General features: G+C 42.3%; 1 pseudogene; it reads left to right on the top strand.

Moving 5' to 3' along the window:
• Positions 1-10,402: 10,402 nt before the first annotated feature.
• Positions 10,403-12,475, top strand: LOC113894651 (annotated as a pseudogene).
• Positions 12,476-13,738: the final 1,263 nt, after the last annotated feature.

Raw genomic sequence — 13,738 nt, 5'->3', positions numbered from 1 at the left:
GAGTGATCTTACTAAGGTTGATGCCAAGATCTTTTGTAGGTAAGTAGGATTTTATTACAGTTGATTTATTCTGATGAAACGGGCCTAGATAAACTGGAGCAACTACTTACTCCAGTGAGAGCTGTCCTATGGGATTGACTCATTGCTTTGGTTGCCTTTGAACCAAGACATTTGATACATAGAAGTTCTTAGGCAATTCAGAGGGACCAAAAGAGGGTGTGTCAGTGAAGACTAAAATATAGCATAATTCCAGTATTTTTCATTATCAGGAAAGCCTCATGGCCTTTATGTTGAATGGCTTATGTGTCACATATTGCTCTCATTATGTAGTAACATTTCTATTAAAGGCATATGGCTGTCAGAACATGTACAGTGATACTCGGCATTATAACATCAATTTATTGATGCCAGGTAAAATAAAAAAAGCAAGTATTTCCATTAGCTCTTACACATATTTTAATGTGATTTTTTTCAATCAAAATTTTAAACATTATTTTTGGTGGCACTGGGTTTGTTGCTGCCTGAGGGTTTTCTCTACTTGCAGTGAGTGGGGGCTGGTCTTCACTGGTGCAGACCTGTCATTGTGGCGGCTTGTCTTGCTGTAGAGTACAGACTAAGAGTGTCAGATTAGTAGTTGTGGCTAAGGAGTTTAGTGGTGCTGTGGCATGTGTTATCTTCCCAAACCAGGGATTGAACCCTGCCTCTGCAGGCAGATTCTTAACTACTGGACCACCAGGGAAGTCCTCATGTGACTTACTTTTAAAATACTGGAAATAGGACTACCTGCTGGCCCGGTGGTAAGAATCTGCCTGCCAATGCAGGGGACATAGGTTTGACTTCTGGTTTGGGAAGATTCCATGTGCAGGGGAGCAACTTCTGATGCCTCCATGCTCTATGGCCAAACAAGCAACAACTAATGAGCCCTTGTGCCACAACTGCTGAAGCTCACGTGCCCTAGAGCCAGCAGGTTGCAAAAAGCCAGCAGCAAGCTTGCATGCTGCAGCTGCCAAAGCCCCTGCACCCTAAAGCCCAAATTCCAAAACAAGACACCGCGACTAGAGAGTAGCCTCTCTTCACTGCCTGAGTGCAGCAACGAAGACCCAGCGTAACGAAAAGTAGTTATGAAGCAGCGTGTATATGTAAAAAAAGATTTTTTAATAAGATACTGAAAACAAGTCCAATAATTTTTGCTACTCTCTAGGACTTAACTATATACTCAGTACATCATTGGAGATAAGGAAAGAGAAAAGTCACTTTTTAGTATGTAATTTTTTTATAATTGGAAAAATGATAAAATATTTGTACAGATATAATTTTTAAAAATTATGCATTTGAATGACCAGAAAATAAACAGACCCCCAAATTACACTTTTGATCGCATTTTAAATGTCTATTTTTTCATATATATATATTTTTAGTTACAATTATGTAAAAACAGGACTTGGATCCTGTTATAACTAAGAATAACTTCACATGAATAACTTCACATATTCCTTCTTGGTTGGGGGGTGGGGTGTCGAGGAGGGTAGTCATACCACTCTTAGTTCCCTGATGACCAGAGATCAAACCCGTGCCCCCTGCATTGGCATCAGAGTGTTAACCACTGACTGCCAGGAAAGTTACCAGACATTCTCAACCAGGAAATAATACAGGCATTAATTGCTGTTCTCTTGACAATTTCATGGGAAAATGCGGAGACTCTTTTAGTATAACTTAAGAGCAACCGTCACGGTTTATTAACCCCATTTAGGAGTTGCCATAGGAAAGAAGAAAAAGCACTATGTGAAGATGTCAAAGTTTCTCAAAATTACTCTGTGAATCACTGCTAAGATCATACCCTATTCTTTTATGAATTTGCAATACATATTTACATTTCTGTGCATTAGTGCACTCCTATAGTGTAAACAGTATCCAGATACATATAACTTCATGAGATAGAAAAGGCATTCAGGGATACCTTGGAAATACTAAAGTACTGTGTCAGATTATCTCAAGCAATCAGGTGAGTCACATAAATTCTTTGGTTTCCCAGTGCATATAAAACTTAAGTTTACACTATAGTCGACTAAATGTGTAATAGCATTATGTCTAAAAAATGTGTACCCCTTAATTTAAAAATACTGTTAAAAAGGTTTAACCATCATCTGAGCCTTCAGCAAGTAGTCTTCGCTGCTGGAGGGTTTTGCCTCAGTGTTGATGCTGCTGACTGATCAGGGTGGTGGTTGCTGAAGGCTGGGAACAGAAATGAGGTTTGCCACATTGAATGGTTTTTCCCTTTCATGATCAGTTTCTCTATAGCTCTTAGTGCTATTTAATATCTACTCACAGTAGAACTTCAGAATTGGAGTCAACCCTCTCCAGCCCTGCCACTGCTTTACCAACAAAGTTATGTCGTATTCTAAAATTTTTGAATCTTCACAGAATCTTCAACAGTAGTTTACATCTCAAGAAACCACTTTCTTTGTTCATCTGTAAGAAGCAATTCCTCTTCCATTTTATTGTGAGACTGCAGTAATTCAGACATATCCTCAGACTTCACTTCTAATTCTCTCTTGCCATTTCCACCACATCTCCCTGCTGAAGTCATGAATCCCCCAAAGTCATCCATGAGAGCTGGAATCAACTTCTTGCAAACTGGCATCTGACATTTTGACCTCATGAAGCACAAATGTTCTTTAATGGCATCTAGAATGGTGGATCTTTTTGACAGGGTTTTCAATTGACTTTGCCCAGATCCATCAGAGGAATCACAAAGCATGACAGCTATAGCCCTGTGAGGATGGACATTGCAGGGACTGATGCTGAAGCTGAAGCTTCATCTTTGGCCACCTGATGCAAAGAGCCAACTCATTGGAAAAGACCCTGATGCTGGGAAAGGTTGAGGGCAGGAGGAGAAGGGGATGACAGAGGATGAGATGGTTGGATGGCATTGCTGACTCGATGGACATGAGTTTGAACAAGTTCTGGGAGATGGTGAAGGACAGGGAGGCCTGGCGTGCTGCAGTCCATATATTTGCAAAGAGTCAGACACCACTGAGCGACTGAACAACAGCCTTACCAAATGGCTTTCTTCAGGAAGACTTGAAACTACTCCTTGATCCCTGGGCTGCAGAATGGGTGCTGTGTTAGCAGGCATGAAAATAGCAATTAGCTCATTGTGCATCTCCATCAGAGCTCTTCAGTGCATTGTCAATGAGCAGTAATACTTTGAAAGGAATCATCTCTTCTGAGTAGTTCTCTCAACAGTGGACTTAAAATAGGAAACCATGTTGTCAACAGATGTGCTGTCCTCTAGGCTGTGGCTATTTATAGATCACGGGAGATGGCTTCTTTCTTAAACATCAAGAAACAGCCTCTGCTGGCTTCAAACTTTTTTTCCTGCCACTTCCTCGCCTCTCTTGACCTTCAGGGAATGGAAGAGAGTTAGGACTTTGCTCTGGAGTAGGCTCTGGCTTGAGAGACTCTTGTGGCTGGTTTGGTCTTCTGTCCAGACCACTCAGATTTTCTCCATAACAACAGCAAGGTTGTTTGGCTTTCTTATCATTCATGTGTTCACTGGAGTAGCACTTCTAATTTTCCTCAAGAACTTTTCCTTTGCATTCACAACTTGGCTGTTTGATGCAAGAGGTGCACTATTAAAGCCTATCTCAGTTTTAGACATGCCTTCCTCAGGAAGCTTAATCATGTTTCGCTTCTGGTTTAAACTGAGAGATGCATAACTCTTGATTTCACCTGAACACTTAGAGGCTACTGTAGGGTTGTTGACTGGCCTAATACTGTTGTGTCTCAAACAGCAGAGAGGCCTGAGGAGAGGGAGAGAGGTGGGGGACTAGACAGTCAGTGGCGCAATCAGAACACACACTTTAGGACTCGCCTGGTGGTCCAGTGGTTAAGAATCTGCCTGCCAACACAGGGGACATGGGTTTGGTCCCTGGTCCTGGAAGATTCCACATATCGCCAGGCATCTGAGCCCACGCACCGCAACTGCTGAAGCCCACGTGTCCTAGAGCCCATGCTCCACAGTAAGAGAAGCCACTGCAATGAGAAACCCATGTACAGCAACAAAGACCCAGTGCAGCTAAAACTTAAGTTATTTTTTTTTTAAAAAGCACACACTTATTGATTGCATTCTTAAATGGGCATGGTTCCCAATGCCCAAAACAATTACACTTTTTAAATCGAGGAACACTGTTGGCAGAACACCATAACAAATATGAAAGTAATTTTAAAAGTTTTATATCTTTTGACAATTACCAAAATGTGATGCAGAGAAACTAAGTGAGCAAACGCTATTGGAAAAATGATAACAGTTGCTCAATACAGGGTTACTGCAAACTCCATTAAAAAAGAAAAAAGGATTAATAACATCTGGAAAACACAAGTGCAATAAAATGAGGTATTCATGTATAATTTTTCAAAAAATATTTACTTGCCTCTGCATTCAGCAACTATGGCCTTTTAAATAGTTCAATCCTTCTAAAGAAAATTAAGCAGGATAAAATTTTTTTTTTAAGTCTTAATTCTTAAGAGAATTAGGATCATGGCATCTCGTTCCATCAGTTCAGTTCAGTCACTCAGTCATGTCCAACTCCTTTCGACCCCATGAACCACAGCACACCAGGGCTCCCTGTCCATCACCAACTCCTGGAGTTCACTCAGACTCACGTCCATCAAGTCAGTGATCCCATCCAGCCATCTCATTCTCTGTCGTCCCCTTCTCCTCCTGCCCCCAATCCTTCCCAGCATCAGAGTCTCCCAATGAGTCAACTCTTCGCATGAGGTGGCCGAAGAACTGGAGCTTCAGCTTTAGCATCATTCCTTCCAAAGATATCCAAGGGCTGATCTTCAGAATGGACAGGTTGGATCTCCTTGCAGTCCAAGGGACTCAAGAGTCTTCTCCAACACCACAGTTCAAAAGCATCAATTCTTTGGCACTCAGCTTTCTTCACAGTCCAACTCTCACATCCAAGCATGACCACTGGAAAAACCATAGCCTTGACTAGACAGACCTTTGTTGGCAAACTAATGTCTCTGCTTTTCAATATGCTATCTAGGTTGGTCATAACTTTTCTTCCAAGGAGTAAGCGTCTTTTAATTTTTTGGCTGCAGTCACCATCTGCAGTGATTTTGGAGCCCCCCAAAATAAAGTCTGACACTGTTTCCACTGTTTCCCCATCTATTTCCCATGAACTGATGGGACCGGATGCCATGATCTTACTTTTCTGAATGTTGAGCTTTAAGCCAACTTTTTCACTCTCCACTTTCACTTTCATCAAGAGGCTTTTTAGTTCCTCTTTACTTTCTGCCATAAGGGTGGGGTCATCTGCATATCTGAGGTTATTGATATTTCTCCCGGCAATCTTGATTCCAGCTTGTGCTTCTTCCAGCCCCGGGTTTCTCATGATGTGCTCTGCATATAAATTAAATAAGCAGGGTGACAATGTTATACAGCCTTGACGTGCTCCTTTTCCTATTTGGAACCAGTCTAGTTCCATCACTTCATAGCAAATAGATGGGGAAAAAATGAAAACAGTGGCAGATTTTATTTTCTTGGGCTCCAAAATCACTGTGGACGGTGACTGCAGCCATGAAATTAAAAGAACCATGCACATTGGAAGAAAAGCTGTGACAGACAAACCCAGACATCGCATTAAAAAGCAGTAACATCTTTGATGACAAAGGTACGTCTAGTCAAATCTGTGGTCTTTCCAGTAGTCATGTACCAGTCTTTCCAGTCAGTCATAAAGAAAGCTGAATGCTGAAGAATTGATACTTTTGAACTTTGGTGTTGGAGAAGACTCTTGAGAGTCCCTTGGACAGCAAGGAGTTCACACCAGTCCTAAAGGAAATGAAACCTGAATACTCATTGGAAGGACTGATGCTGAAGCTGAAGCTGCAGTACTTTTGGCCGTCTGATGTGAAGAGCCGACTTATTGGAAAAGACCCTGATGCTGAGAAAGACTGAAGGCAGGAGAAGGGGATGACAGAGGATGAGATGGTTGGACGGCATCACCGACTCAGTGGACATGAGTTTGAGCAAACTCTGGGAGATAGTGGAGGACAGGGAAGCCTGGTGTGCTGCAATCCATGAGGTTGCAAAGAGTCAGAAATGACTGAGCAACTGAACAACAAGAGAACTGGAAGAGCTGAAAAGGTAATGGGAGATTGACCTGGCTAAAATCTGACAGAAGATTAAAATCTAGAGAAGCAAACATAGCACTCAAATCTGGGTTTGATGGCCTCACTGGACTAAGGGCACAGAAGCCAAAAATGTAGGTCCAATCCCCAGTGGAGACTCTGATACCCCATTGCTCCATTAAACTAAGGGCTTGCAAAGGGCTACAGTTTCCAGGCGAGGGATAACCTGGATTCCTCATTTGGGTGGTTAAGGCAACTTCAGTCTCAGAATTTAGATTAAGATAGTGCTAGGAAAAGTTGGAGAAGGCAATGGCAATCCACTCCAGTAGTCTTGCCTGGAGAATCCCAGGGACAGAGGAGCCTGATGGGCTGCCGTCTATGGGGTCGCACAGAGTCGGACATGACTGAAGCAACTTAGCAGTAGCAGGAAAAGTAATGGAGAAGGCAATGGCACCCCACTCCAGTACTCTTGCCTGGAAAATTCCATGGATGGAGGAGCCTGGAAGGCTGCAGTCCATGGGATCGCTGAGGGTCAGATATGACTGAGCGACTTCACTTTCACTTTTCACTTTCATGCATTGGAGAAGGAAATGGCAACCCACTCCAGTGTTCTTGCCTGGAGAATCCCAGGGACGGGGGAGCGTGGTGGGCTGCTGTCTATGGGGTCGCACAGAGTCGGACACGACCGAAGCGACTTAGCAGCAGCAACAGCAGCAGGAAAAGTAAAGGGCCTCAAGAGCTTGAAAGAATCAAATGAAAACCATTATTTCATCCTAGGTTTCTGATTGTTTCTACAAATATTTGTTCAAACATAATGACCCATAAATAAAACCAGCACAAGTGAGAATCAGCACACACAGTGTACAATTCCAGGAAGCATCAGGCCTCCATGTTTATCATGTTGAAATAATATATAAGCTTGAAAATAGCTCCAGGGAAGAGGAAACTATAAAAACATGACAGTAGGTCTGATAAAGAATCAAACAGGACTTACACAAATAAAACAGCACAATAAATGAAATTAAAAGCAAAAGATAGGTGAGTCTAACCACAGATTGGGCACAACTTAAGAATACAGAACTGAAGGATGAATAAGAAGTAACAATCCAAAATGTATGGAAAGACAAAAACAAGAAAATTGCCTTAGAGAACCAGTGACATTAAGGATACAGTGGATAGATATAACATGTTTAATTGGAAGTTTAGAATATGAGGTGATATGGGGCTTCCCTGGTGGCTCAGTGTTAAAGAATCCACCTGCCAGTGTAGAAAACGTGGGTTCAATCCCTGATCTGGGAAGATCCCACATGCCTCAGAGCAACTAAGTCCATGTGCCACAACTCTTGAGCCCACGATCTAAAGCCTCAAAGCCACAACTACCGAAGCCCATGTGCCCTAGAGCCCATGATCTACAATAAGAGAAGCCACCACAACGAGAAGCCTGCTTACTGCAACTAAAGAGTATCCCCTGCTCACCAGAAACTACAGGAAAACCCATGCAGCAATAAAGACCCAGCACAGAATAAAAGGCAATGAAGAGATAAATGGCTGACATTTTTTTCAGAAGCTTTGGAAGACAATCTACGGACTCAGTATACCAATAAACTGTAAGTAACAAAAAATACTGAGAAATCTTTACAAAGGCTTATCATGGTGAAACCAAAATATTCAACCACAAAGAGAAAATCCTTAATACAGCTACATCTAGATCCAACCACCAGTAAGCACGAAATACAAGAAATAGAGGCACCTGTTAAACTACCACGAAGATGCAATGATCCAAATCTAGATTGTGGGAAATTCAGCTATTAGAATGTCCCACATCTTCAAAAAATAAATGACATAAATAACTGGGCAGTGGAGGTGGTTCAACTGTAAAAGACTTATGGTAATCAATATATATTATGGTAAGCAAGCATTTAAAGTGCAAATCACTATTTCTTTAATTATGACATGGTATGGGTTTCCCTGGTGGCTCAGTGGTAAAGAATCTGCCTGCCAGTGCAGGAGACAGGAGTTCAATCCCTCCTCTGGGAAGATCCCCTAGAGAAGGAAATAGCAATCCACTCCTGTATTCTTGTCTGGGAAATCCCATGGACATAGGAGCCTGACAAGCTACAGTCCATGGGGTTGCAAAAGAGTGAAACATGACTGAGCAACTGAACAAGTATGGATTTTATGGAAAATGGAGACTGCCTCCCCATATTTGGGGAATTCCCATCATATGAGTCTTGGTGAGAAGAAAAGAGTACCACTTAATGTCCTGCTGAAAAAACCACCTTTCCAAGTCCTAGAGCTAAAGCTGGGAGATTGAAAAACATGCAGACCCCTGGGGCACTACTCATTCCTCCTGCTTTTATCTGCTTTTTCTGTTGTTCAGTTGCTAAGTCCTGTCCAACTCTTTGTGACCCCACAAACTGCAGCACACCAGGCTTCCCTGTCCTTCACTATCTCCCAGAGTTTGCTCAAACTCATGTCCACTGAGTCAGTGATGCCATGTCATCCTCTGTTATCCCCTTCTCCTGCCTTCACTCTTTCCCAGCATCAGGGTCTTTTCCAATGAGTCAGCTCTTCAAATCAGGTGGCTAGAGTTTTGGAGCTTCAGCAGCAGTCCTTCTGATGAATATTCAGGACTGATTTCCTTTAGGATTGGCAGGTTTGATCTTCTTGCAGTCCAAGGGATTCTCAAGAGTTTCCTCCAGTACCACAGTCTGAAAGCATCAGTTCTTCAGCGTTCAGCCAACTCTCACATCCATTCATGACTACTGAAAAAAACATAGCTTGGACTATACGGACCTTTGTCAGCAAAATGATGTCTCTGCTTTTTAATATGTTGTCTAGGTTTGTCATAGCTTTATCTTCCAAGGAGTTCAGTTCAGTCACTCAGTCATGTCCGAGTCTTTGCGACCCCATGAACTGCAGCACGCCAGGCCTCCCTGTCCATCACCAACTCCTGGAGTCCACCCAAACCCATGTCCATTGAGTCAGTAATGCCATCTAACCATCTCATTCTCTGTTGTCCCCTTCTCCTCCTGCCCTCAATCTTTCCCAGCATCAGGGTCTTTTCAAATGAGTCAGCTCTTCACATCAGGTGGCGTCATTTAATTTTGTGGCTATAGTCACCATCCACAGTAACTTTGGAGCCCAAGAAAATAAAATCTGTCACTGTTTCCATCACTTCATGGCAAATAGATTCAGAAAAAAGTGGAAACAGTGACCGATCTACTCTTGTCCCAAGGGTCTGATCAGGCTTGTGTCTGCCTCCTTCCTGAGGAAGCCAGCGGTCCCATCTGAACAGCCTTCCTACAGCAGTGTCCCACTCTAGGAGGCTAGGCGGGAGTCCCAGACCAGTGCTGATATTGACACAGCAGCCAAGTTTATTGGCGCTGGGGCTGCCACAGTTGGTGTGGCTGGTTCAGGAGCCAGCATTGGAACAGTCTTTGGCAGCTTGATCGCTGACTATGCCAGGAACCCGTCCCTGAAGCAGCGACTCTTCCCTGTGCCGTTCTGGGCTTTGCCGTGGCTGAGGCTAGGAGGCTCTTCTGTCTGATGGCCCCCTTCCTCATCTTCACCATGTGAGACACCGTGGAGGTCACCTACTTATCCTTGCTGCTCAACTCCAGGCCATGCCCAGTACTTTACCATTAAACACAGCATTTCTGGGACTTCCCTGGTGGTCCAGTGGTTAAGACTTCACCTTCCAATGCAGGGGATGAGAGCTCCATCCCTGATTGGAGAGCTAAAATCCCGTATTCCTCAGGCCAAAAAACCAAAACATAGGACAGAAGCAATACTGTAACAAATTCAATGAAGACTTTTTGTTAAAATCTGGTCCACAGAAAAAATTAAAAAATAATAATAATATTGAAAAAAAGAACTACACATCATATATTGAGTCACTTTATTTATAATTTTATCTCTAAAGAACACTGATCATAATTAAGCCTTGTGTAAATAAAAATAAATAAATAAATGCAAAAAAAAAAAAAGGTCCACAGGAAAAAAGTCTTAAGAAAAAGTTTCTCTAAAAATAAAAAAAACCTTTCTCAGCCTCTCTTACAGCCAGAGCACAGATTTATGACCTCAACTCTCATTCAGAGTTCTCCTATAGCAGACGTTGAAACAGAAGTGAATGGAATTGATTCAGTGGGATCAGTGCTAGGACAGGTGGCTGCCGTGGTGGTACTCCTTTTCCAAGAGAGCAGTGGTGTATTAGCAGCAGCATCCAGATTCCAGCATTGATGGCGTCAGTGCCGAAAGCAGCATGTTTGTGGACAGCAGGAGCGGCAGCAGGAGAAACAAGGGGAGCTTTATGGAGCCCATTCTGCGGTGTGATTTTGGAAATAATTCCTGGATGAGAGTTCCCGGTGTGGCTTTCCAACTCTCCTAGAGAGTCTAATACTAAAATAGTCATTATTAAATTCACTTTTAGTTAAAAAAAAAAGAAAAAGAGGAAAGGATATGTAACAGATGAATTAATGGAAGCAGTGCCAGAATAGCAGATTGAGGCCATCCAAAATTTCACTACTCCATAAAAGAAATGAGAACAGTGGCCAAAGTTGTCAAAATCAACTTCTTCAAAACTCTGGAAATAAAGTCTTGCAAGGATCCAAGGAGAGGTCTTTTGGCCTAAAACTCAACATTCAAAAAACAAAGATCATAGCATCTGGTCCCATCACTTCATGCAAATAGATGGGAAAACAATGGAAACTGAGAGACTTTATTTTCTTGGGCTCCAAAATCACTGCAGATGACTATGGCCATGAAATTAAAAGATGCTTGCTCCTTGGAAGAAAAGCTATGACCAACCTAGACAGCATATTGAAAAGCAGAGACATTACTTTGCCAACAAAGGTCTGTCTAGTCAAAGCTATGATTTTTCCAGTAGTCATGTATGGATGTGAGAGTTGGACCTATAAAGAAAGCTGAGTGCCCAAGAATTGATGCTTTTGAACTGTGGTGTTGGAGAAGACTCTTGAGAGTCCCTTGGACTGCAAGAATATCAAACCAGTGAATCCTAAAGGAAATCAGTCCTGAATATTCATTGGAAGGACTGATGCTGAAGCTGAAACTCCAATCCTTTGGCCACCTGATGTGAAGAACTGACTCCTTGGAAAAGACCCTAAAGCTGGGAAAGATTGAAGGCAGGAGGAGAAAGGGACGACAGAGGATGAGATGGTTGGGTGCCATCACTGACTTGATGGACATCAGTTTGAGCAAGCTCTGGGAGTTGGTGATGGACAGGGAAGCCTGGCATGCTGCAGTCCATGGGGTTGCAAGGAGTCGGACAGGACTGAGCGACTGAACTGATAGGAAAGCTGGGCAAGAACTCGAGTAGGTAACTTTGGAACCATCATTGGAAAACATTTAAAACTGGTCAGATGAGAAGATGTTTTTATGGCTGGAAGGGCTGCTGTTGGTCTTGGTGCTTTGTGCTTTGATCACTTGGGAATGTCTAATGAGATTGGAGCTATTAAAAAGGCTATGATTTGGCCTCAGTATGTGAAAGATAGAATTCATTCCACTGTATGTATTAACTCTTAGCAGGAAGCATTGGCTTAACAGCTTCATCTGCTTTGGCGGTGAACAGAACTCCTCTCAAGAACTTCATGATGAAAGGCTCTTCAGTGTTGATTGGTGCAACCTTTGCAGCCATAACTGGAGCTGGAATGCTGATACAGTCAGTATTGTATTATTGGAACCCAGGCCCAAAACATCTTGCTTGGTTATTACTATCAGGTGTGATCAGTGCAGTGGTGGCTCCTCAAAATATTATGAGGACCTTTTCTCATCAGAGCAGAGGGGTACACTGCTGGCATTGTGGGAGACCTTTCCAATGTGGCCATGTGTCCACCCAATGAGAAGTTTCTGAACATGAGAGCACCCTTGGGCATGGGCCTAGATCTTGTCTTTGTGTTCTCACTGGGATCTGTTTCTTCCACCTGCCACGGTGGCTGTTGCCACTGTATACTCAGTAGCAATTTATGGTAGATTAGTTCTTTTCAGCATGTTTCTTATGTATGATACACAGGAATCAATCAAGTATGCAGAAGTAGTACCAGTGTATACGGTTCAAAAATATGACCCTATCAACTCAATGCTGGGAATCTACATGGAGACATTAAATATATTTACGCTGGTTGTCAGTATTCTACCAACTGGAGGCAACAGAAAGAAGTGAAGTGACTCAGCTTCTGACTTCCTTAATACTTCAAATATCTGGCTTAATAGGGGAAGATTTTCCCTAAATAGGGGCTTCTTGAACTAATGATAAAGAACCTGCCTGCCTCCATCATGCAGGAGATGTAAGAGACATAGGTTCAATCCCTGGGTTGAGGAGATCCCCTGGAGGAGTGTGTGGCAACACACTCCGGTATTCTTGCTTGGAGAATATCACGGACAGAGGAGCCTGGCAAGCTACAGTCCATGGGGTTGCAAAGAGTTGGACAGGACTGAAGCGACTTAGCACACATGCATGCGTGTTCATTAAATAGTTTGTGCAAGCAGCTTTCATTGAAGTTTAGAAGACAAGAACTTGTCAACATGTTTCAGGTGTTACAGTGATATGATGCTTCAGGTCTGCTTTTTCTTCTGGAGAATAAATTCAGTAGTTCTCTTCCAAATAGCGCACTCATTTTCAATTCTCATGTTTGAATAATTCTAAAATATTCTGATGAATATGAAAACTGGTTTGTGTTGCAGGAATTAAAGTGTTTTATCGATTTTTAAATTTATTTGGTTAAGTGAAATTTAGGAAACGTGTGCCTGCATTTTTTTTTTTTTTGAGTGTGGGATATTAACAAGTAATGTTATAAGTAACATAGGGTTTGGTAAAAGGACAAGAGAGAAGTAAAGGGTCAGCTGTGGTCTTTCTGTGAAAACTTAAAACTTGGCACATATGTAATTGTGGTGAGCCAGGGAGGGAGTCTGGATGTTTGAAAATAAGTTCTGGCTGTACATCTGCTAACTTATCAGAAGCATTGAACAGAAAACAAAGACATAGATGATTCTCAGGACTCTCCTTACAACATAGATGTGGTCATGTTTGACTTCTCATTGTTTCACACTTTTAAGAGAGTCCACAGTGTTAAATATATGGAGAATTCCTCTTACATAATATATATTAAAAACAAAAAACAGACAAGAGGGTGGCAGAGGATGATATGGTTAGACAGCATCACTGACTCCCCTTGGATGTGAACTTGAGCAAATTCTAGAAGATAGTGGAGGGTGGGGAAGTCTGGTGAGCTGCAGTCCATGGAGTTGCAGTCAGACACGAGTTAGTGACTGAACAGCAGCAATATATATTACATATGTGTGTTGAAGTCGTGAATCGTCTAGAACAAAATATCATTAAAACACTCAGGAAAAAATATTCAAAGCATGAAAATTCTTGCATTTTTAAATATACAAAGCAGACTCACAGATATAGAGAACAAATTAATGGTTACCAGTGGGGAGGGGGAAGGGGCAGAGGCAATATAGGGGTGGGAGAGTAAAAGGTACAAACTATCATGTATAAAATAAGCTGCAAGGATATATTGTATAATCCAGGAAATAGTAGCCAATACTTTATGATAAGTATAAACGGAGCCTAATC

Source organism: Bos indicus x Bos taurus, chromosome 6 (genome assembly GCF_003369695.1).
Source record: "Bos indicus x Bos taurus breed Angus x Brahman F1 hybrid chromosome 6, Bos_hybrid_MaternalHap_v2.0, whole genome shotgun sequence".
Lineage (NCBI taxonomy): Eukaryota > Metazoa > Chordata > Mammalia > Artiodactyla > Bovidae > Bos > Bos indicus x Bos taurus.
Note: the sequence above shows the minus strand (reverse complement) of the source record. Positions and strands in the feature narration are given on the sequence as shown.